The sequence below is a fragment of the Chiloscyllium punctatum genome, chromosome 11 (assembly GCF_047496795.1).
Source record: "Chiloscyllium punctatum isolate Juve2018m chromosome 11, sChiPun1.3, whole genome shotgun sequence".
In the NCBI taxonomy this organism is placed as follows: Eukaryota; Metazoa; Chordata; class Chondrichthyes; order Orectolobiformes; family Hemiscylliidae; genus Chiloscyllium; species Chiloscyllium punctatum.
Window position 1 is genome coordinate 53653031 of NC_092749.1, and position 22946 is coordinate 53675976.

A 22946-nucleotide genomic window follows, 5' to 3' on the forward strand; every position below is an offset into this window, starting at 1 on the left:
TAAATCATGTTTGTTTAAGGAAGTCTGTTTTATCTTTCTGCTCAGTCTGATGAACTGCGATACAAAGATATTTCCGAAACTGTATGGTCACTTCTTGCTGATTTCTACTAGCTTTATCTACTTTTCCTGTTTAACATTTTTTAAAACAAGCAAACTAGGGTGTATTTTGATGTCAACAAGTATAAAGGCTGTTTGATGTCTCAAAGTTTAATTTCCTTCTCCCCTTTGACATACATACCACTTTTACAAAAACATTTGATTAGTGAAAAGTGCTCATTTCAGATAGTTTTGTCTATTCTTCTTTATGGAAATTGCATTCGACAAATGGAAATCTAAATTGGATTTGAATAGAAATTTTAAAAGTTGGAAAATTAGATATTCTCTCAAGGTTGTACTGTTAACACTATTTAGGCATTTGTGGGTCACGATATTGATTCTCCTATACAATATAATATTTTCTCCTATAAAATACAATACAAAAATTGTATTTTAAGACAGTATTGTAGATGTATTAATTACATGGCTATGAAACAATCTGACAATCTACAAATTGTCAGGAAATTAACAAATGGGTTTCACAGACAACAGAAACTACATTGACCTAAGTTCAAAATTAAAAATCACACATCATCAGGTTATAGCAGCACTCCAAAAGCTTGTACTTTGAAGTAAACCTTTTGGACTATAACATGGTGTTGTATGATTTTTAACTTTGTCCACACCTAGTCCAACACATCATAAGTTATAAGTTTGTGTATGCAATTATGAGTTGTCAAACATGCAATAAAGGCACAGTAAAATGCATTTTTGTAGGATATTTAACATTCTGGGACATCCCAAAAACTTCACCACCAATTAAACAGTTTTCTATTATAGTCACTATTGAAACATAAACAAACTTGTGGTTCAATTTGTAAGTTTGAACACACCAAGATCCCACAAGTGGCAATAAAATAAATGACTGGATAATATATTTAGTAGGCCTGGCTAAACTCCAGCTGTTTGCTTGTATCCTACAGCATTGAGAAGGCAAATAGAATTTAATTGTGGAGAAATGCATATTTTAACGGAAAGTAAAAGAAAGACAAAAAAGCAGGCAAGAAATTCAGTAAGCTGTGCGGCGTTAATTGCTTCAGTCACGACCCTGAAGACGAGTAGCTTAAAGAAGCGGAGATAGCTGAATTGATTTACTGGGTCAATATGAAGGGCAGCACATGATCGAAGCAGCTATTTAATCTATTACAGTGTTATGAATATGATTTTTTTTTAAAAAAAGCACGGATGGTCGCCGGTACCGTGACAGCTTCTTTTATTCTTGGTCCTAAGTGAAGCGGATGGAAAGTTTACAGACTGACTCATGGGGTTGTCAATACTGACGTGAGTTTGTGCTGGAGAGGTGCCTCACCCTACTCCGGAACGACCAAACAGACCGCTCCCCATATCACCAAGGTTTATTTACAATATCACCATAACTAACAGCCCGCAGCTGGGCTGCAGGAAATCCATTATTGGTCATTGAATTGTTCTCATCTTCAAAGAGACAGTTCCTCCCCTTTCTCTCCAACGTCTCCAAAAACAAAGGAAATGACTAATACACTGCGGCAAGATCACTTCCTGGGAGCCATTTGAAGCAGGTACAAATATCCATTCTATGCTTTGTTTCTGAACTGTTATTGTTTTTAGGGAGGGATATTTCATAGGATGACTCTCCCTTTTAGACTGTTATGACAATTTTTAGTGGGGAGTAGCCGTTATTGACGACGATCCATGGTCACCCCCAGAACGGCACTTCCAATTTAAAGCACGAGAAAGAACTGCATTTATATAGCGCCTTTCGTGTCCTCGAGCGCCCCAAGAATCTTACAGCCAAATAAGTACGTTTAAAATACAGTCACGCAACTAGCTCACAGAATGCTGTTTGGGAGTTGAATACTGGGGGTATCAAAAGTGATAATGGATACATGGACGGCGGGAGGGGGTGGAAGTACTGGAAGACTGAACATTTGAGGGGGGTCAGTGGAGTTGGGGTGGTGGCTAGTATAAGACCTCCGTCCGTACCTCCAGGCAGACACCCCTTCGCGACCTTCTTTACGGAGGCTCATGCTGTGCTTTCTGCTTTCCCTTCGGCTCTGAAACCCCCCCACCCCCATTCAGACAAACTGGCGACATCTTCATGAGTTAGAACCTAGTGGTTTGATGTTACAGTAGGACTTGTGCAGGAGCAGCTACAGGGATACAATAAATGCCAGGATACCAAAAATTTGGAGCAAATGGTATGAGGCAGGAAGCAATGAACGAAATTACGGCGTGATCTTGTAAAATACAGGATGGCTGATTACCCTGACCAGGCCCCTGGAGACATCTCCTTTAGACTGCTTCAAAGCACTACGGTGGGATCTTTAATACCCACCTGAGATGTCAGACATCTTCAGTTTAACCTGCTATTCAAAACATGGCCCTTCCAATATAGTGTAACGCTGTCTCAGCACTGCTGTCAAATTCCATCTAGCCTTTTGTACCCGAGTGTCTGAAGTGAAACCGCTTTACAAGGAAGGAAATTCTACAACTGTAGCAGTTTCCTGTGTTGACCAGCTCTTAAAAAGAAAACAAGAAATGTTCGAAGTTACTCTCCTTCCCTTGTGCTGAATTGTCCTGGAAATGACATCACTGGAGAGGCCTAACTAAGTAAGAATGGTCCTGTGATAGTGATCTCTATGATGGCAACAACATAATTTTTAAAATGTTTTTAAAAATTCTATGATGAAGAAAAGTTTTGAAAATAGAGTACTCATTTTGTGGGCCAAAGTTTCACCAAAGCAAATTTTCAGCAAAGCAAACCTCATAAGTCATAATTTTGATCACATTCTCAACTTTTAGATTTGATTTGAGCTAACCACTATGAATAGTTTGTGCTGCTAATTTGTGGTGATAACCTTAAGGCAAATGGATGGTACAATGTCAAATTAAATTTAACACAGGCAAGTTAAAATAAAAAATATCACACAAAGGAAGAAAGATTGGATATCTATACCTCTTTGGAGAAAATCATGTCTTGGACATTTTTTGTAAAATATTTAAATGAAATACCAAATTCTGTGGCTTTAACATGTCTATATAAGTTTAAACACTACACATTGAATTTAAAAATGCCATTGTAACCCTGATTTGCTTATTTTCCTTTAACAGCATGAAGCAGAACCCAAACTGACATAATCTGCCATCAATTGATAAGGGCCTTGGTTTTTGCCTCAACCTGGATGTATAGATTTGGGGGCACCTACCTTCATGTACCCTTGTGTCAACCACCCACCACCCTTTGCCATTATGCCCTCCATGTCAACTCACCAAGTTTCCACCAGTGGCAGACCTTAGGAACCACACTAATATATAATTCTAAATCTCAATTACAATTTTCACTATCTCATTGATAAAACTTCATTTAATACATTTAAATCACTTAAAGTACTTAATCCCATATCAAAACAAACATTTGCATTTAGAACTCAACATTAAACATTGCTAATTCTTTAATAATCTCTTTGAGATATCAATCAAACTATGAATTTGCAGCTCTCATGATTATAACAGGTTGTGGAAAGCAATCATTCATTGACAATGCAATAATTATAGCACTTGAGATAATGCCAACAAACAATTTTTAAGTTATTCACAATTTTTAAGTTTTTTTCAACTCAAGACACAGGCAGGTTTAAAGGTCAGTATATTCCAATAGCTTGAAAATTCTATAGACGTGAATTCATGAGCTTTTCCTTCTGTTCTAAAATTTGTAAGGCCTTTGCTCGAGCAAAAAAATAGACCTGTTTGAACTCGGCATTGTGTTCAAGTAGTTCTGCTGAGTTCAGGATTCCTCCATGTATGAGACACAGTCCTTTGCCCCAGCAGCAAACATAGGAACTGTTGGAAATGGAGACAAGACCCCTAAAGCCAGAGTATGCCATTTTTAATATCCCCAGAGTTTCCATATGCTGCTAGGCCAAGTTGTCTGGATGTGAGAATTATTCAACTTAGGAAGTTAATGGAATAGGAGCTATCATCAGATACTCATGGCCAATCAACTATCATCTATGTACCCTAGTAACTGGTTAACAGTCTCAAAATGTTTTTGAGAAGGTTTGCGAGATAACTAACAAATGCAAAGTTCCTTGAGAGTTGCAGATAGACAAGGTCACGGAGAAGGCTTTTGGCATGCTTGCCTTCATTAATCATAACGTTGAGTATAGGAGTTGGGACATCATGTTGTGGCTGTACAGGACATTGGTGAGCTCACTTTGGAATACTGCATATAATTCTGATCACCCTTCTATCACAGAAGGATGTTGTTAAGCTTGAAAGGGCGCAGAAAAGATTTACAGGGATATTGCTGGGTCTGGAGAATTTCAGCCAAAGGGAGACATTGAATAGGCTGGGGCTTTTTTCCCTGCAGCGTCAAAGGCCGAGGGATGACCTGATAGAAGATTATAAAATCATGAGGGGCAAGGATAGGGTGAATAGCCAAGGTCTTTTTCCTTTGGTGGGGCATTCCAAAACAAGAGGACATAGGTTTAAGGTGAGGGGGAAAGATTTAAAAAGGATCTGAGGGGGTAACATTTTCACACAGAGGGTGGAACAAGCTGCCAGAGGAAGTGATGGTGGAGGGTACAGTTACAACATTTAAAAGGCATCTGGATGGATAAATGAATAGGAAGGGCTTAGAGGGATATGGGCCAAATGCTGGCAAATGGAACTAGGTCAGATTGGGATGTCTGGTCAGCATGGATGACCAGAAGGGTCTGTTTCCGTGCTGTATTACTTTATAACTGTTTAGTGTGTAATAAAGGAAGTTGAAACCATCTTTTTAGTAGTGGAGCTAAAGCTGGTCCAAAGACAGGGACAATTGCTACCTCAGATCTGAGAAGCATAAGAAACAGGCTACAGAAATCTCAAAAGACGACAAGAGTTTAAAAAGAAAGTAGTGTTTGAGAAGTCTGCAAAGCAAATCGAGATCGGGTTTTGCACGCTCCATTGGTCATTGCTGGAATAGAAAGTATAACCTGAAAATAGTGTTAATTACTGCCTCACTTACTATTTTATGCTTAATAAATCTTTTCACTTTGCTGCAACTTGATGGTCTCTGTTGACTTATTAATCATGCTCAAATTCCTTACATCAAGAATACTGTTGAAATAGTAAAGGATGAAACTTACAAGTATCAATACAGTCAAATATTTGGCATACCCAGTCGATGTGGAGCAACAATCAACAAAACAATTACACTGCTGAACTTTGAGCAAAAATAAGTCAAATACAACTGTGACTGTGCTTTATTTATGCTGGCTAAACCATACCTTGTGTACCGTTTCCAGTTTTGCTTACTGAGAAACAAGGGAGGTATTCAAAATCTAGAAGAAATGTAGAGAAGAGACAAAATCCTAATGCCTGGGATAGATTTTCGGTATGCTACATGGGCCTAAATGTGACATTGTGGATGCTCACCTGATTTTCAATAGCCAAGGGCAAGAGATGCAACATTGGGAAAGGGTGTGGCATAGGAAACAAGAAGATATAGAATGGGAGTGACAGTGAAGAGTATGTTAGGAGATAAAATGGAGGTTAGAAGATGGGGGAGAGAAATAGTAAATGTGATGATCACAAGGCAGTTTTAGCAAGTGTGTAACAAAGAAGGTTATCCTCTATAATAGACAGTTATTCCCTGTCTATTTACTGTCCTACATCTGATCACAAAATCTGGGACATTGTGGTGTTTGTGGAAATGAGGAATGCAGATAGGAAGGGTCACCACACAGGAAGCAGGAAGGAGAACAAGAAGAGTGCATGCTCGGATGCTGAAGGGTTGGAAGGTGGCGGTGCACTGGAAAGAAGTAAGTATTGGGGATATCTTTTAGACTGTTCTGTCCCTGCTCCCATTATCTTGATCCAAAACCTGACTGGATCCCTGGTCAGTCTTGCCATTCATAAAATAAAACAGAAATGAAAGATCTCTCGGAAAAGTATTTTTGAGGAAAAGAATGGAACCATAGTTAAAAAAAACCATAATCATAAAAAAGGAAATGGGAGAATAAAAAGCAGGTGTTTGAACCTTTTATCCTCCACTGTGTAAAGAGAAATCTATTTACATAGCAGTGTTGCTGCATTGCAACAGAACACAGCAAAGAACATTGTGTCCTTAAGGGAAAATTAGATTTCTGTGAAGAGAGCAGAACTGTGATTGATCTTGGATTGCTCCAGAAAAAAGCTGATGCAGACATGATCGGTTCAAAGGCCTATTTCTGTACTGTGAACATCATTGTTTCTAAAATGACAAAGAAAGAGTAAGGGGGAGTCAATGAAGGGAGATAGTTGAGAACAGATCATAAAGAGATACTTGCCAACTTACTGTGGACAATGTCATCAGGAATCAACAAGTTACATGTATCAATGTACTTAAAATATTTCACGATAAATTCATTTTAACTCCTAGTCTCTTTATTCATAAATATTCAGAACTATGTAAAATGTTAGAATGTGGTTTTGATATATTTTAATTAAATTAATTTTATTTATGTTTTGTATAATTCTGGATCACTCTTGCGTTCATTTCTTTTGAAACAATATCTTTTTTGTAAAATTAAAAGAAATAAATACATAATCCTAAAGTTTAATTTGAAAATACTAATTCTGTCACAATTTATTTGTCCATTTGTTTTAGAGTGAGAACTTCATTGCAAAGCCACTATTTATTATCAATCCCTATTGTCTGTCCTGAGGTGTTCCTTCCCTTTCTCTTCAACCATATAGTCCATGGTTCTCACAATACCATTAGAAAGTAAGATCCAGGGAGATCCAAGATGGCGACGATCTACCAGGTCTACCTTGCTGAGCTCTGCACCATAACTCAGGCGAAGTGGTGCTTTTACCCTCCCCAACTAAACTATTTTGAAAAAAATCAGTAGTTTAATACCAGTGGAGTTGCTACATACCTTTTTTTTTAAGTAGGGGAAGATGACTGGAGGCAAAGGACAGAAAAAATCACAACATACAGGACATTCCCCTGCAGCATCGGACACACCCATGGCCGCAACTGCAGCCTCCCCAGAATTCCTGATGGACTCGCTTACTCAAGAAAGCCTGGCTGCAGAGTTTATGAAACTCCGGGAGAAGAGCAAGACATCGATTGAAGACAGTCGCGCCAAGCTGCAACTGATCTCGGCCGTGCTGCAGGAGCATGAGCAGGATGTGCAGAGTCTCGGGAAGCAAGTGGAGGAGGTCAAGCAGTGGACAGCGACGTCAGAGGCCGTGGTCGAGTCCTCGGCGGGACATATCCAGTCCTGGCCTTAATAGCATCGACAGAGTTCACTGGGTTGTGGTGCGCAGGCCCAGTTCAGACCAGCGCCCCCACCGGTCCTAGTGCGATTCCAGACCTATAGGGACAAACAAAAGACATTGGAAGCCTCCAGATTGCTGGGAAAGGATCCACATGCCCTGGTTTACAAAGGATCAAAGATTATGTTTTTTCAGGACTTTTTGCGGCCGTGATCCTGTAAGAGTAAGTCCTTTGATGAGGTGAAGGAGAGACAGAGGAATCTGGATATTCAGTATTCCATCAGGTACCCGATAGTGCCCCATTTTAATCATGAACAGTCCGTGCCTGTATTTGATTCTTCAGAAAAAGCAAAGAACTTTTTGGATACTTTGAAATAGACCGGATATTTCAAAGAACATGGGACAATAATGGTTCTCCTTTCTTTTCCTTTTTTTTATTCTCTACCTTGTGTACCTCTCCTTTGTCTTTATTATTCTATTGCAGAAAGGTTTTTTTTTACAGTGATAATTGAAGTCAATATAGGGTGGGGATGAGTGAATTGCCCACTTTTAATTTCCTTGTCCATAATGCCTATTTTTGTTGTTTATCCTTCGCCTGAGTTTGAGGTGCGGCTCAAGCTAGAAGGAGTTAAGGAGGTGTATGCGAGTAGTGTAAGCGTGGGCAGGGGGAAGAGTCTCCCATCAAGTGTTTTTTTGTATGTTGTAATTGGTTTAGTTTGTTGGTTTTTAGTAGAGGTAGTTTTTGAAAGTTTTGTCAATGTAGTTTTTGTGTGTGTATTTTTTAGACTCTATGAGTCTTCATTTATTTATACAGAGCTTTGTGAATTGGGTTCTTCCTCTCAGGGGTTCAAGAGTTTTTATGGAGGGATATGGCTAAGTATCTCCTCAAATTGTGCACCTGGGATATTAAAGGGAGTCATTCATTGGTCAAGAGGAAAAATGTACTTTTGAATCTCAGGAAGGAGAGGTTGATATTGCCCTGTTGCAAGAAACCCATCTTGATGATAAGGAGCACCTAAAGTTACAGCAAGGTGGATTTGAGCAGGTGTTTTTCTTATCCAGTAACACTAAGAGCAGGGGAATGGCCATACTGGTCCAGAAGAGTCTCCCATTTAAGTTATTAGATCCAGTTAAAGATGAATATGGGCAGTTTGTAATTCTTAAAGCTTTAATACATGAAGGGTGTGGCATCCTAAATGTCTACCGTCTCCAGGCACACCCCCTCAGATTTCTGACTGATGCACTTTCTAAGTTGATTGCCCTTGGAACGTGACACACTATCATAGGGAGAGATTTTAATCACCTCATGGACCCCACAGTGGACAGAATGCCCAAAGGTCTCCCAAATACCTCTCCATAATCCCAGCAATTGATTTATTTATGTGTGGAATTGGGGCTGGTGGACGTTTGGAGATGTCTCAACCCTACGAGTAGGGACTTCCCCTTTTTCTCTAATCCACACAAGCGTCACACCAGGATTGACCTTTTTCTAGCACCTTTGGTTTTCTGGATTTGGTGGTCCTGTACAATTGGAAACATAGCCATTTCTGATCATGCAATAGTGTATTTGGAGGTTGAGATTAAGGGCAACAGAACAGGTTTCTGGCATTGGCAAGTGGATCCTTTTATTCTCAAGGACAGTAAGTTTGTTGAGTACTTCTCGAGTGAGCTTAAAGCATCCTTTATCAATTCCGGTACGGCTAGTAACCCGCCAATACTCTGGGAGACTGCTAAGGCCGACACGAAGGGGATAGTTATCTATTATTCAGCTAATCAGATGTGTCACAAAGCTTGTCCCTTTTGTTCCTAAAAGCTGGACCTTACCTCAAGGAGACTCTGTCCTTAACTTTTTTCAGAGGGGCAATAAACTGGGCCAAGATCCAATCAGTCTGATGTGGTACAGCGATAAAGGGGTTTTGAAAGGCCTTTTGTTTATATGTAAACAGACGAGACTTCAGGCCAAAGTGGTCATGTTTTAGAAGTGACCGGTATAAAGAAAGGAGAGTGGTCAGCTCTTTAGCTGAGCTGAGCAGTTTTAGTTCAGTCTTAATCTGGTGAGAAGTTCAGTAGGGAGCTGTGTGGAAACTCCTTCTCTCTTTCTGCCTTTCAACTTCAACCTGTAAGCATGTGTTCCATTTGCACTGTTTTTTAAAGAGAGTTTGTTTATTGGGACTGTTGTGTATATTCGGAACAGCATAATTAAGTCCAGTTCGATAGGCTGAGTTCTATAGGGGTTCTTTATTGTGTTCTTTGTGTTTCATTATGTAATTTTGTGAATAAATTGTTGTCTGTTTCTAACCTGGTAGTCAACCTAGCTATCTTACTCTGGGTAACTTTCACTGTACACTTATCAAAACAAATTACAAAGTTATGGTTTGGGGCTACCTGCTTAAGAATGTTTTGAGTGGTCTGGCTTGTCAAAAGTCATTTGACAGCCTAAAAAATTGTGTCATCTACGGCCCCAGTATTAGCCACACCAGATTATATGAAGCCTTTCAAGGTGACTATTGATGCCAGTGATGTTGGTGTTAGTATGGTGCTCCTGCAGGACGATAGAGTCATAGCGATGTACAGCATGGAAACAGACCCTTCAGTCCAACCCGCCCATGCCGACCAGATATCCTAACCCAATCTAGTCCCACCTGCCAGCACCCGGCCCATATCCCTCCAAACCCTTCCTATTCATATACCCATCCAAATGCCTCTTAAATGTTGCAATTGTACCAGCCTCCACCACTTCCTCTGGCAGCTCATTCCATACACGTACCACCCTCTGCGTGAAAAGATTGCCCCTTAGGTCTCTTTTATGTCTTTCCCCTCTCACCCTAAACCTATGCCCTCTAGTTCTGGACTCCCCGACCCCAGGGAAGACTTTGTCTATTTATCCTATCTATGCCCCTCATAATTTTGTAAACCTCTATAAGGTCACCTCTCAGCCTCCGACGCTCCAGGGAAAACAGCCCCAGCCTGTTCAGCCTCTCCCTGTACCTCAAATCCTCCAACCCTGGCAACATCCTTGTAAATCTTTTCTGAACCCTTTCAAGTTTCACAACATCTTTCTAATAGGAAGGAGACCAGAATTCCATACAATATTCCAACAGTGGCCGAACAGTACAGCCGCAACATGACCTCCCAACTCCTGTACTCAATACTCTGACCAATAAAGGAAAGCATACCAAACACCTTCTTCACTCTCCTATCTACCTGCGACTCCACTTTCAAGGAGCTATTAACCTGCACTCCAAGATCCCTTTGTTCAGCAACACTCCCTAGGACCTTACCATTAAGTGTATAAGTCCTGCTAAGATTTGCTTTCCCAAAATGCAGCACCTCGCATTTATCTGAATTAAACTCCATCTGCCACCTCTCAGCCCATTGGTCCATCTGGTCCAGATCCTGTTGTAATCTGAGGGAACCCTCTTCGCTGTCCACTACACCTCCAATTTTGGTGCCATCTGCAAACTTACTAACTGTACCTCTTATGATCGCATCCAAATCATTTATGTAAATAACAAAAAGTAAAGGACCCAGCACCGATCCTTGTGGCACTCCACTGGTCACTGGCCTCCAGTCTGAAAAACAACCCTCCACCACCACCCTCTGTCTTCTACCTTTGAGCCAGTTCTGTATCCAAGTGGCTAGTTCTCCCTGTACTCCATGAGATCTAACCTTGATAATCAATCTCCCATGGGGAACCTTGTCGAACGCCTTACTGAATTCCATATGGATTACATCTACTACTCTGCCCTCATCAATCTTCTTTGTTACTTCTTCAAAAAACTCAATCAAGTTTGTGAAACATGATTTCCCACGCACAAAGCCATGTTGACTATTCCGAATCAGTCCTTGCCTTTCCAAATACATATATATCCTGTCCCTCAGGATTCTCTCGAACAACTTGCCTACCACCGAAATCGACGAGGGAATAGAAAGACCCATCGGATATTTTTCCAGGATGTTGGATGTTCCAGAAATATTTAATGGTGAAGAAAGAGACTTTAAGTTTGGTGTGGGCATTACAACATTTCAATGTTTATATTACCAGCAATGCCTCTGAGACAATCATATACACTGATCAAAATACATTGATATTTATGGCAAAACCTAAGGACAAAAATGCCAGACTGTTTAGATGGGACTTATTGTTGCAGCCATTCAATTTGACAATTGTGCATGTGGCAGGTCGTGAAAATGCGATTGCCAATGCACTATCGAGTCTCGAATGAGGTACGGGGGGTGGCGTTTGGTGGCAGATGTGCTGTGGCCTGAATTTGCATGGGGTTGTGCATATTTGCATGTATATAGTCAGTAGAGTGTATATGTAGACTACTAACTGGGTTTAGAAGGGTTAAAAATGAAGCCATCTTTTGGTATTGATGGTTCCTTTTTAAAGGGGAGAGGTGTCACAAAGCTTGTCCTTTCTTTTTCCTAAAAGCTGTTCCTTGCCTCAAGGAGACTCCGTCCTTGATTTTTTTCAGAGGGGCAATAAACTGGGCCAGGCTGAGATCAGTCTAGTTTGGTACAGGGATAAAAGGATTTTGAGAAGCCTTTTGTTTATTTGTAAGAATGCGTAAGAATGTTTTGAGTGGCCTGGCTTAGTCCATAACAGCAGCGACAGAAGAGAGAGAGCAACATCTGTGTAAGGTACGGTTGAAGGCAGCCGAGACAGCATATTTTGATAGACCATCAGTGACTAAATTGCAGCGAGTCACAGCTCTCCGGGTTGCTTTGAACTCCGTGCTCACTCAGACAGCGAAGAGGGAACTCTGTTTTGCGAAACAAAGGCTGTTTGAGCACAGCGATAAGCCAGGCAAATACCTGGCATATCTGGCTAGGAAAAAGAGCGCCCTTCAATGATCAATTAGAGAAGGCATTGGGATTCTTATGTGTGTCTCTAAAAGGATCAATGCGGCATTTCAGAGTTTTTACTCTGAGCTATATCAGTTGGAATGCTGTGAGGACAGGTGGGCTAAGATGGAGTCTTTTTATAAGAACCTGGATCTTCCAGGTTTGACCTCGGAACAGGCGTCTCTTCTTAATGCCTCCTTGACAGTGCAAGAGATACAGGAGGCAGTGAGACAACTGCAAAGTGGGAAGGCGCCCAGCCCTGATTGTGTTCCAAGTGAATTCTACAAACAATTTACAAATTTCTTGTCAGGGCCGATGCTGGACATGTACAACTATTCCTACAGTCACGACTGAGTCCCGCCATCCCCTAGAGAGGATAACAGCTCTCTCATTCTCCAGGAAGGGAAGACCCCAGAGGACTGTGCTTTGTAAAGGCCCATTGCACTGTTAAATTCGGACTTTAAAATTTTATCCAAGATACTTGCATTGCAATTGGAGAAGATGTTGCCCTATTGTTAAGGAGGACCACACAGGTTTTATAAAGGGCTGTACGTCCTCTAATAATAATAGATTAGTGAATATGGTCCAAGTGTGTCAGCAACAATCGGTCTAGGGTTTGGTGATCTCTTTAGATGCAGAGAAAAAATTTGACCGGGTGGAGTGGCCAAGTCCTTTTTATACTCTGGGATGGTTTGGTCTAGATGAGGTCTTTGTCAGATGAGTGGAAGTCCTGTATAGTGACGCTCCGGCTGCGATTCTCACCAATGGTATAAGATCCAATCATTTCAATATTGGTAGGGGCAATAGGCAAGGTTGTCCTCCTTCACCACTACTGTTTACATGGTGATTGAGCCACTGGCACAGGCTATCCGTAAGGACCCTAACATAGCTGTCCTGGCAGCGGGATCAAGGGCACATAAGATTACGTTATATGTAGATGATGTTCTCCTTATCAAACCTGGCAGTTTCTGTGCCACATTTAATACAATGTACTAATTTATTTGTCTCTTTTTTGGGATACGAGATCAATTTTGCAAAGCCAGAGGCTATGCTAGTGGGGGGTCTTAAGGGAATACCTGATACTGAAGGTGAATTATAATTCCCCTTTAAATGGTCGCCGGGGGGATCTCTTTACTTAAGTATTTTTGTTACTCCCACTTTTGATCAATTACTTAAGGCTAACCTTGTTCATTTGCTTGACAAGATTAGACAAGACCTTCAAAGATGGGAGGCCCTTCCAATCTCTTGCTTAGGTCGAATAGCCCTTCTCAAAATGAATGTCCTTCCTCGTCTGTTATATCCCATGTGAATGCTCCCCCTGATGTTTCCCAGGCAAACATTGCGGAGACTCGCTGGTTGGCTTAGTTCTTTTATTTAATGTCTTGGTGTCACAGGTGGCCCCTCATTAAACTTGCCAAATTGCAGTTACCCCAAGGGTTGGGGGAGTAGACTTTCCGGATATTAAGAGATACCATCTAAGTTCCCTCTGTCCTTCATGATTGACTGAGCTTGTGAGGACCCGAGATCAATATGGTTGGATATTGAGGCCTCCCAGACAAAGTGCCCCTTTCCTCGTCTGTTGTTTATGGTTAAGATGAGGACAGTTATGGAATACTGTTGGAATCCAATCATTATTAATATGATGAAAGCATGGACAGCAATGCGACAGAGTGAGGCAAGTTTATTTAAAAACCCCTTTCTTACCCCTACAGTTGGTACACTGCGATTCTGGCCAGGGCTGATGGACCCAGGATTCAAATGGTGGGCAACTCAGGGAGTCTCCTGTTTGGGAGACCTGTTTGAGAGGCAGGTCATGATGTCCTTCCACCAAGTGAGCCGCAGCTATGGATTGCCCAACAGAGATCTTTTTTGTTGCTTTCAGGTTAGGGACTTCATCCCAGAAAAGACTATGCTTTTGACCAATCCCTATAGGTCTGACAGAGAGGAGAGTGCTTCATGCCACAAGCACTCTCTCGGTTAGTACTCTCTACCATCTACTGGGGGCAGTGCCTTGAATGACATTGAGCGACTTTGTTAGGTTTGGGAACAAGACTTGGGAGTGGAGATCATCTCAGAGACTTGGAAGAACATTTGGAAGAACGCGAGAAAGATCTCGATCTGTAACAGAAAACACATCATGCAGTTCTTTATAGGATTCATTTGGCCCCAGATCGTCTTGTGAAATTCAAAAAAGGAGTGTCTCCAATGTGCCCCAAGTGCAAAATAAGCCTAGGTACCCTCACTCATTGTTTGTGGTCATGCCACAGGCTTCATAGATACTGAAGTGCTGTGGCAGGAGTAATAGAGAGGGTCTTGGGCACTGAAGTGAAGGTGGATCCGGACTCTCTTCTCTTGGGCTTGCTGAATTTATCTTCCTTAGACGCACATAGGAAAAAGCTATTTAACATGCTCACTTACTGTGCGAGGAAGACCATTTTGATGAACTGGGTGTCTGAGATCCCTCCAGGCCTGTTGGGATGGTGTAAGTTAATTATGGAACACATCCCTTTAGATTTCCTCACAAACATGGTGCATCATAAAATGGAACATATAAAAATAAGACATGGCAGCCCTTTGTGAATTACCTGGACGCAGACTTGTCTGCCATTTTAATTAGGGCATTTGTTTAGTCGTGATGATCAGGTTTAATGAGCCTTGTGCCTTGGGAGGATGAATCCTGAACAAATACAGGAGTACTAATTAATGCTCCCAAAGATTGGGAGCTTTGGTGGGTTGCGTTGAGTGGCGTTATTTATTTATTTGTTGATTTGTAGTGAGTGTAGTTTTGATCTATTTTGTAGAGTAGGGTAGTAGTTAGTTCATTATAATTGTTGTTATAATTTTAAATTGTTATATTTTTGTACTTTTATAATGTTGTAAAGAAAAAATTTCTCAATAAAAATATTTTTAAAAGGAGTGAGATCCAAGGTTTTGACCTAAGAATGAAAGAAAGGCAATTTCCTTCACGCATTTTGAGTTTGGGAGGTATTATCAAAAAAGGTTCAGTTACAACATTTAAAAGACATTTGGACAGGTACATGAATAGGAAAGGATAGAGGGATACAGGCCAAATGCAGGCAAATAGGACTAGTTTGGCTTGGGAAACTTGGTTGGCATGGACAGGTTGGACCAAAAGGCCTATTTCCACATTTTATGACTCTCTGACTGTTGGTGAGTTGCTACCATGCTTCCTGTCAATTGTACACATAGTAGAAAAGGTGGCTTGAGGGTCTACATTTGTAGAAATGGTCCCCACCAAGCAGATTATTTTGTCACAAATGGCATAGAGCATCTTGGCTGTTTTTTTCACTTATAAATGCCTAGGCAAGTGAAGAGTAATAAATCATAGGTTAGATTTTACATGCACACAGAGGGTGTTTTCAGTGAGGTGCACATAAAATAGTCCTCCAAGCTCACCCCCATAATGTGAATATAGTGGTCAACTAATTTCAGCAAGGCAAAAGCAAGTACTGCAGATGCTGGAGATCAGAGTCAAGCTTAGCGTGGTGCTGGAAAAGCACAGCAGGTCAGGCAGCATCCAGGGAGCAAGAAGATCGATGTTTCAGGCAAAAGCCCTTCATCGGGAATCAGCTTTGATTTTCCTGATCCTCGGATGCTGCCTGACCTGCTGTGCTTTTCCAGCACCACTCTATTCTTGGAACCTATTTCAGCAGTCCACCTACCATATGTGAATAAACAATTAATGATCATTAGGCTTGTTGACAATCTAATTAAAATGAATATACGCTGCCCACACTATGTGGGCAGCCACTCAGAATACCATGATAAGAGTTTATTGTTTAATCAGTCTGAAAGCTCCTTCTCCTTGCTGCCTATAGGTGCTCCCTTCATATGTGCTCAACAATCAATAGCCACTACACATTTGTTTTTATTAACCTTAAATAAAACATTAAATATGTTATTAACAAAAGATTAACAGTGGGTACTTCTTTCAGGAGGTTCCCTACACACACTGAGGGCGCCCCTCAAAAAGTAATTTCCCCTCTTCCTTCCATGTTGCATGCCCTTCAAAACTCCCCCCAAACCCAATCTCTTCCTCCTTTGCCTTGGTCAAGAATAATTTCTTGCTTAAATTATTGAGATTTACCTTTCTGGTACAGTCAAAATTCTCTTCAAGCCTCTTTTTACAGTCTGAGCAGTGCCCATCACGAAGCCCCAGTCAATCTGGTATGTCAGCAGTTCCCAAATGTGGGACTTATTTCCACGTCCACCACTAACCACTTCAGCCTGCAGCATGTAGTGGCAGTGGGGTGCAGAACAGGCTTCTCCATGTGTGTCGGCCTCCAGCTAGCATTTTTCTAGCAGGCAACAGTGGTGGGTAAGCATTCTGCCTGTCCATCCTCCTCTCACCACCATCTTCCTACACTCCTTTATACATCCAATGTGTGCCTTGTAGGTATTGGAGAGTTTTGAAAAGTCAAAGTGAATAACTTTAAACCTCAGTATGATACATTCTTGATTGACAGGGGAGACAAAAGGAGTAGGGGATATACATGAAAATGAAGTTGAAGCCACAATCAGGTTAGCAATGATCTTACCAAATCTTGGAACAAGCTAGATGGGTTCCTAGTTTATATCTCCAGTAGTCTGATCTGTTTGATCCTTTCCCCCCCATCATCCCTTTCCACACACACATCTAAACCCACCTAAGTACTCCTCAATCCACTTTGAGGCATTCTGAGCTAGTCTGTGTTTTTCTTTGTTCTACTGTTGCAGTTGAAACTCACTGCATTTTACTGCTGTTCACTCAGTTTGCTGTGGTCAGAGTATGATTATATGGCATTGAACAAGAGTTGAACATAAACCTCCAGTGTTTCTTTTCTGGCTTGATTGCTGGCCTGCCTACCATTTGGTCCTGATCTTATCATCTCAAATGTTTTACAATGTGCCGCTTGACATGACAATCTTCCCTCGCTCAGTGCTTCACTGTCTAACTGTTTCCTTTCCAATCCAATCCCAATGTTACATTGCACAGTGTTTTAGTATTTCTGCATTAGGAGGGAGTATTTTTGCCAACCTTGCAGGATTAACCTCAGGTTTCCAGGGATTGAAGATGATCCTCGATTAAACTGCAAGCAACTCGGGGAGAATCATCAGGACAATAAAACATTCCTTTAACCTTTTAAGTTTTTTTTATTCGCCTTTCCTGTTTTGTTACATTGGAGATGGGATATAAGTGCTGGATGCTTCTTCCCAATTAATTCCCACTTGACCATGACAAAGTAGTGGGCCATTCAGTGAATGCTTTGAGTGGCTTACGGTAACAACATGAGTTGGGATGGGTAAGCAAGAGGTGACATGTTGAAACCTACATATAAGCTGGAAAACGGATGAGGACGTAATAGAATGTTTTTGAGCGAGTTACTAAGTGCATTGTATTCTAGAATCAACCAGTATCAACAGGTTATACTAGTTTCATTGTACAATGTGACTGGATTATTTAATAAATTTAGGGTAAAGGAATCCCTAGATGGTAACAACCACAATATAATTGAATTTTGCATTCAGTTTGAAAGGGAGAAGTTTGGATCCAATACAGTATTTTAAACTCAAATAAGGGCGACTATGTGGGCATGGAAACTGAGCTAGGGGTTAGATCAGTAGGGAAGCAGATATCTGAGAGGACATTTCTGAATACACAGAACAAGTACATGTATATTACTAACATAAAGAAAACCTCTCAGGGGATGACCCACTATCCGTGGTTAACTGGAAAAAAATGGATTAAAGTTAAGGTAAAACACTTAGTTGCTCAAAGATGAGTGGTGGGTCAAATGAATGAACAAAATATAAAGAATGTTAAACAATGTGGTAGTATTTTTGGCTCAGTGATTAGCACTGCTGCCTCATAGCGGCAGGGATCTAGGTTCGATTCCAGCCTTGGGTGACAGTCTGTGTGGAGTTTGCACATTCTGCCCATTTCTGCGTGGGTTTCCTCTGGGTGCTCTGCTTTCCTCCCACAATCCAAAGATGTGAAGGATAGGTGAATTAGCCATGCAAAATTGCCCATAGTGTTCAGGGATGTTGAGGTTAGGTGCCTTAGTCAGGGTTAAATGTAGGGGTCGGGGAATGGGTCTGGGTGGGTTACTTTTCGGTGGGTCAGTGTGGACTTGTTGGGCCGAAAGGCCTGTTTCTACACTGTAGGGAGTCTATAAATGACTAAAAGATTAATAAGAAGAAAGAAGTTAGAGGATGGGAGGAAACAAGTAAGAAATGCAAAAAAGAGGATAGCAAGAGTTTCGACAGATATTTAAGAAGAAAAAAAGTAAGTAAAGTGAATGCTAGATATTAGCTTTGAAGTTTCAGCTGGCGGGTTTGATGTGTGTCAGATTCAGCGATGGTGCCTTGGTGCTAATGTTGGATGTCAGACTGGTAGGGCGGGAGAGTTAGAGGCACCACTGGCAGAGGTGCTGATATCCAGGGGAGTGTCAGGCCAGCAGATAGCAGGTTGATGTTGGTCAGCATAGGTGCAGATTTAGTTACAGGTGTCATTGGTGAGCCTGGCATTCAGTTTAACAGTTACTCAGAAGTAAAATAGGTTTTTAATCCTCTAACATTTCCTGGGTAACTATTAGCTTAATTGCTTTGGATCCTTCAACTTTAATGGACTCTTTTGGATATTGCACATTGGAATCTTAAGGTTATTCCTCTGGATCAACTGTATGTGGGATTCTGCACAACTCTGACACATAACTCCTGTCTACGCTACAGAAATAGCTTTCTGGCTATTGGAATATAGAGCTTCTGCTTCAGAATGGAGGTCGAGGCAGGTAATTGAATATTTTTAAGGTGGGGGTAAGACAGATTCTTGTTAGACAAAGAAATCAAAGGTTATCGGGAGTCGTGGGATGTGGAATTCCAAACAAACAAATTGGCCACGATTTATTGAATGGCTGAAGGAACCAAATAGTCTGCTTAAGCTCCTGATTCATATGTTCATAAATCTCCAGGAAATCATCCAGTTAGAGTTGGAAACAATAGTACGAAAGATTTTCAAATAGGTTCAGCTTAATTCCTACCTTGTCTGTCAGTTGCACAAAAGGGAAAGAACCTCAACCACATAAATTCTTGAGGTGTGCCAAACAAGATCCAATTATCTAAAGAAGGGAGATGTTTGTGCAATGCATTGCCATTCAACAAGTACAGACTAATATGGTGTAGCAACAAACCTCAGGTACAATCTCATTAAATTATTGACAAGCAATAGGTTTTGATAGATCTTACAGACTACATTTTTATCTTTCATGTTAGGTTACTTTCATTTTGGCAAAGCAGTGGGTAAATGATTTGTAGTAACATTCTAATTTCCCAAAAGGATTGATTACAGAAATACAACAGGCCTGAATGAACAATTTTCTTTTAAACATGTAGAACTCCTGATTAAACCAAAAAGAGAAAATGCTAGAAAATCTCAGCAAGTTTGGCAGCATCTGTAAGGAGAGAAAAGAGCTGATATTTCAAGTCTAACTGACCCTTTGTCAAAGCTAAAAAAAAAGGGGAAATAGGGAGGTATTTATACTAGGCTGAGAGAAGGTGAGTCATGGTTCCAGAAGTAAAGATAGCAATAAAGAGGTGATAATGACGGTGCATAGAGAGATTATAGGGAGATGAGGATCTGTGAATGACCAAGGCTGAAGCCAGTGCTATGTGACAAAATATGTGGGGGGTGGGGGGGATGGGTGAAGCAGAGGCAAAATGGAAATTAGGGGAGAAGGGTAGCAAAGGGGGAAGAGGAGAGGGAAAAGGTGATGAGAGAGAACTCCTGATTATATGCATGTGTGGAGTGCAGTTTTGAGGTTTATACTGGTTCTGCGCTAACTAAAACATGCCAGAGCTTTATTGATCATAAAAGCAGCAAACTTACTGAACTTGACAAGACTAAATCACACATCTGTCCTGAAGAAAAAATATTACAGCTCTCTGAAGCTGATACATACTGGGCTTAGCACTGACGAGGGGGCAATGACTAGTGGAAACAGATTTAATTTAATTTGGTGAAAAAAATGCTTAATTTTACACCCAGCGCGATTAGTATGATCTCGAGTGCACAACCTAAAAAGTTGCTATAAGTAGATTTAATAAGAACTTTCATGAGAGGTACTTATTAGAAAAGGAAAGATTTACATTCTATAAGAGGAGGGAGTGGATCTAATTGGAAAACTCTTTCAAGAAGAGAGCGCCAATGCATTGAATGGCTGCTATCTATGCTCCAAGGTTCAATGATTCACAACAGATTAAGAATGAAAGCTTTTGGGCATTTAAAAGAACAAACTGTTCAGAATGTTTTACATAACATGTGGAATACATTTGCTGCTTGGCAATTGATGTAAAACTTACTAACTTGGCAAAGTTTCATTTCAGTACTAGCGAATGAATTGACACTTTTTCTGTTTCATCCCCCCAACTATGATCAATTGTTATGAACTGAGGAAATATCATGGCCCGAATTTTAGTCAGCAGTGAACTAATGGCACTAACTTACTACGAACATACACACGTGAATTTGTGGTGTTGAACATAGCCACAATGTTTCGTGGCCAACAATTGGAAACAAACAAGGAACCAGAAACACAACTGGAATGCTGCCACAATATCAACTTTATTACTAGATTGTCTAAGCAGAATCTCAAAAACATGGACAATTAATATAATAATGCATCATAGAATTGCAATATTAGAGGTGCAATTCTATGTGCTCATACTAGTATATAATTAAATCACCACAAAGAACCTTGTATTACCCCTTCTGAGGTAGTTTGCCAGGCCACTTTAGTGTAAGGGTCATGCTCTAGCTTGTGGCATAGAGATCTTCTTCGCCGAGGTTAGTCTGCAATTATTGCTGACAATGTGGTGAAGTATATGCTTTTCCCTTGGCTTGAAAAATGGCTTTAGTCAATCACAAGCTCCCATCAGTCGTAGACATATCAATCACCATCCAGCTTCTGTTAAGATATAATCTAAGTTTGCAATTATCTATTCTTTTGTTAGTCGAGAGATATGTGATGATGTCTTTTATTACTTGCTTCTTCTATTATCCACTAGACTTTGCAACTCTGTGGTCAGAACTGCTTATTTCTGTATTCCCGTGAAAGATGTCCAGGCATGTCTTAAGTGAGCGTACCAACATGACTATTTTTCCCACTGTGCTTTGAATTAGGATCTTAGCCCGCCCCTGAAATAAATTATTTCTCACACCTACTGGAGTCTTGTGTTGTCATTGGCATTCCTGATGCCATTTCACCCTTCCTCCCCATGTTTAGGAAGATCAGATTTAACCCAATGTGGAGTCTTCTCTCCATTAGCAACTCTGCCGGAGCTTTTCCTGTAATTGCATGAGGGGGTGGTCTTGTAATCAAGCAGGAAGCAGGACAGTTTGGTATCTACTGAAGCTGGAGGCTGTTTCTTTAAGCTTGCCTTCAAAGTTTGGACTGCTGTTTCTACCAGAACGTTGGATGATGGATGGAGCGGAACTGTCCTTGTATGACAAATACCATTTGGCTTAGGAAATATTCAAATTCCCTGCTGGTAAATGATGGCCCATTATCTGTGACCAACACTTGCGGGAGTCCATGTATTGCAAAAGATGCACTCAGTTTTTCTAGCATCATCCCCAGGTTTGATGAATGAACTCTATGCATGTCCAGTCACTTTGGGTGGATATTCACAATCATTAAAAACATTGAGCCCATGAAAGGACCTGCATAGTTGATGTTTAACAAAGTCCAGGGTTTACCCAGCCATTTCCATGAATGTGGGGGAGCTGCTTGTCATTATTTTTATCCTTGTTGGCACTCTGAGCACTGCCCCACCATCGTAGCTATGTCTGCATCCAACCCTGGCCACCAGACATAATGTCTTGCCAACATCTTCATTTTGGAAACCCCTGGATGACTGTGGTGGAGTTCAGCCAGTATCTGGCAATGACCTTTGCTCAGAATAATCACTCTTGCTTCCCATAATAATATGCCATCCTCTGCCGTGATCTGGTCTCTCCAGGTCCAAATAAATTTCAATTCTAGTTGTAACAGTCTTTTGGTTTACCCATCATCACCAGTTGTTTCAGTTTTGCCAGGACTGGATCTTTCTGAATGCAAAATCAGCTGTGACTGGAAGAGTGTCCAAAAAATTTAAAACCACCACAGTCTCTACCAGTGGCGGTACCACTGGTGGTGTATCTGCCAATGGGAGGCAGCTCAATGCATCTGCATTTGTTACTTGGCTTCCCAGACAGTGTTTCAATTTGTAATTATACACACTTAGTTCAGAGCCCATTGCAGAATTTGGCCTGAAACTATGGGTGCAGTGCCTTGTCCTCTTTAAGTAGACCTAGCAGGAGTTTGTGGTCCGCTATTATTACAAATTTATGTCAGTAAACGTATTGGTGGAACTTCCTGACACTACATGTGGCCGCCAAACCTTCCTTCTCTATCTGGGTGTATTTATATTTTACATTAATCAAAGTTCTGGATGTATATACAATTGGCCATTCATCTCTATTTGGCCACCTATGAGTTAATATTCCCCTGATCCCTCTTGGGGAGGCATTGCATGACAATATCAGATCTCACTTGGCATCACAGTGTGCCAACACTTTAGAGGATGACAGCTGTTTCTTCATTTACCTGAAACCTATGGCTTGGTTACATGACCATTTCCAAGGTTCACCATTTTTTAAGAATTGAAGTAAATGGGACAGGATGGAGGCCAGGTTATGTATGACCTTTTTGTAACAGTTTACCAACCCAAGGAAAGACCTA

General features: G+C 40.9%; 1 long non-coding RNA gene across 1 annotated transcript; it reads left to right on the forward strand.

Moving 5' to 3' along the window:
* Positions 1-1212: 1212 nt before the first annotated feature.
* On the forward strand, positions 1213-9618 carry LOC140482992 (uncharacterized). The gene is made up of 2 exons (XR_011961848.1): positions 1213-1634; positions 6707-9618. It is a non-coding gene; the product is annotated as an uncharacterized lncRNA (long non-coding RNA).
* Positions 9619-22946: the final 13328 nt, after the last annotated feature.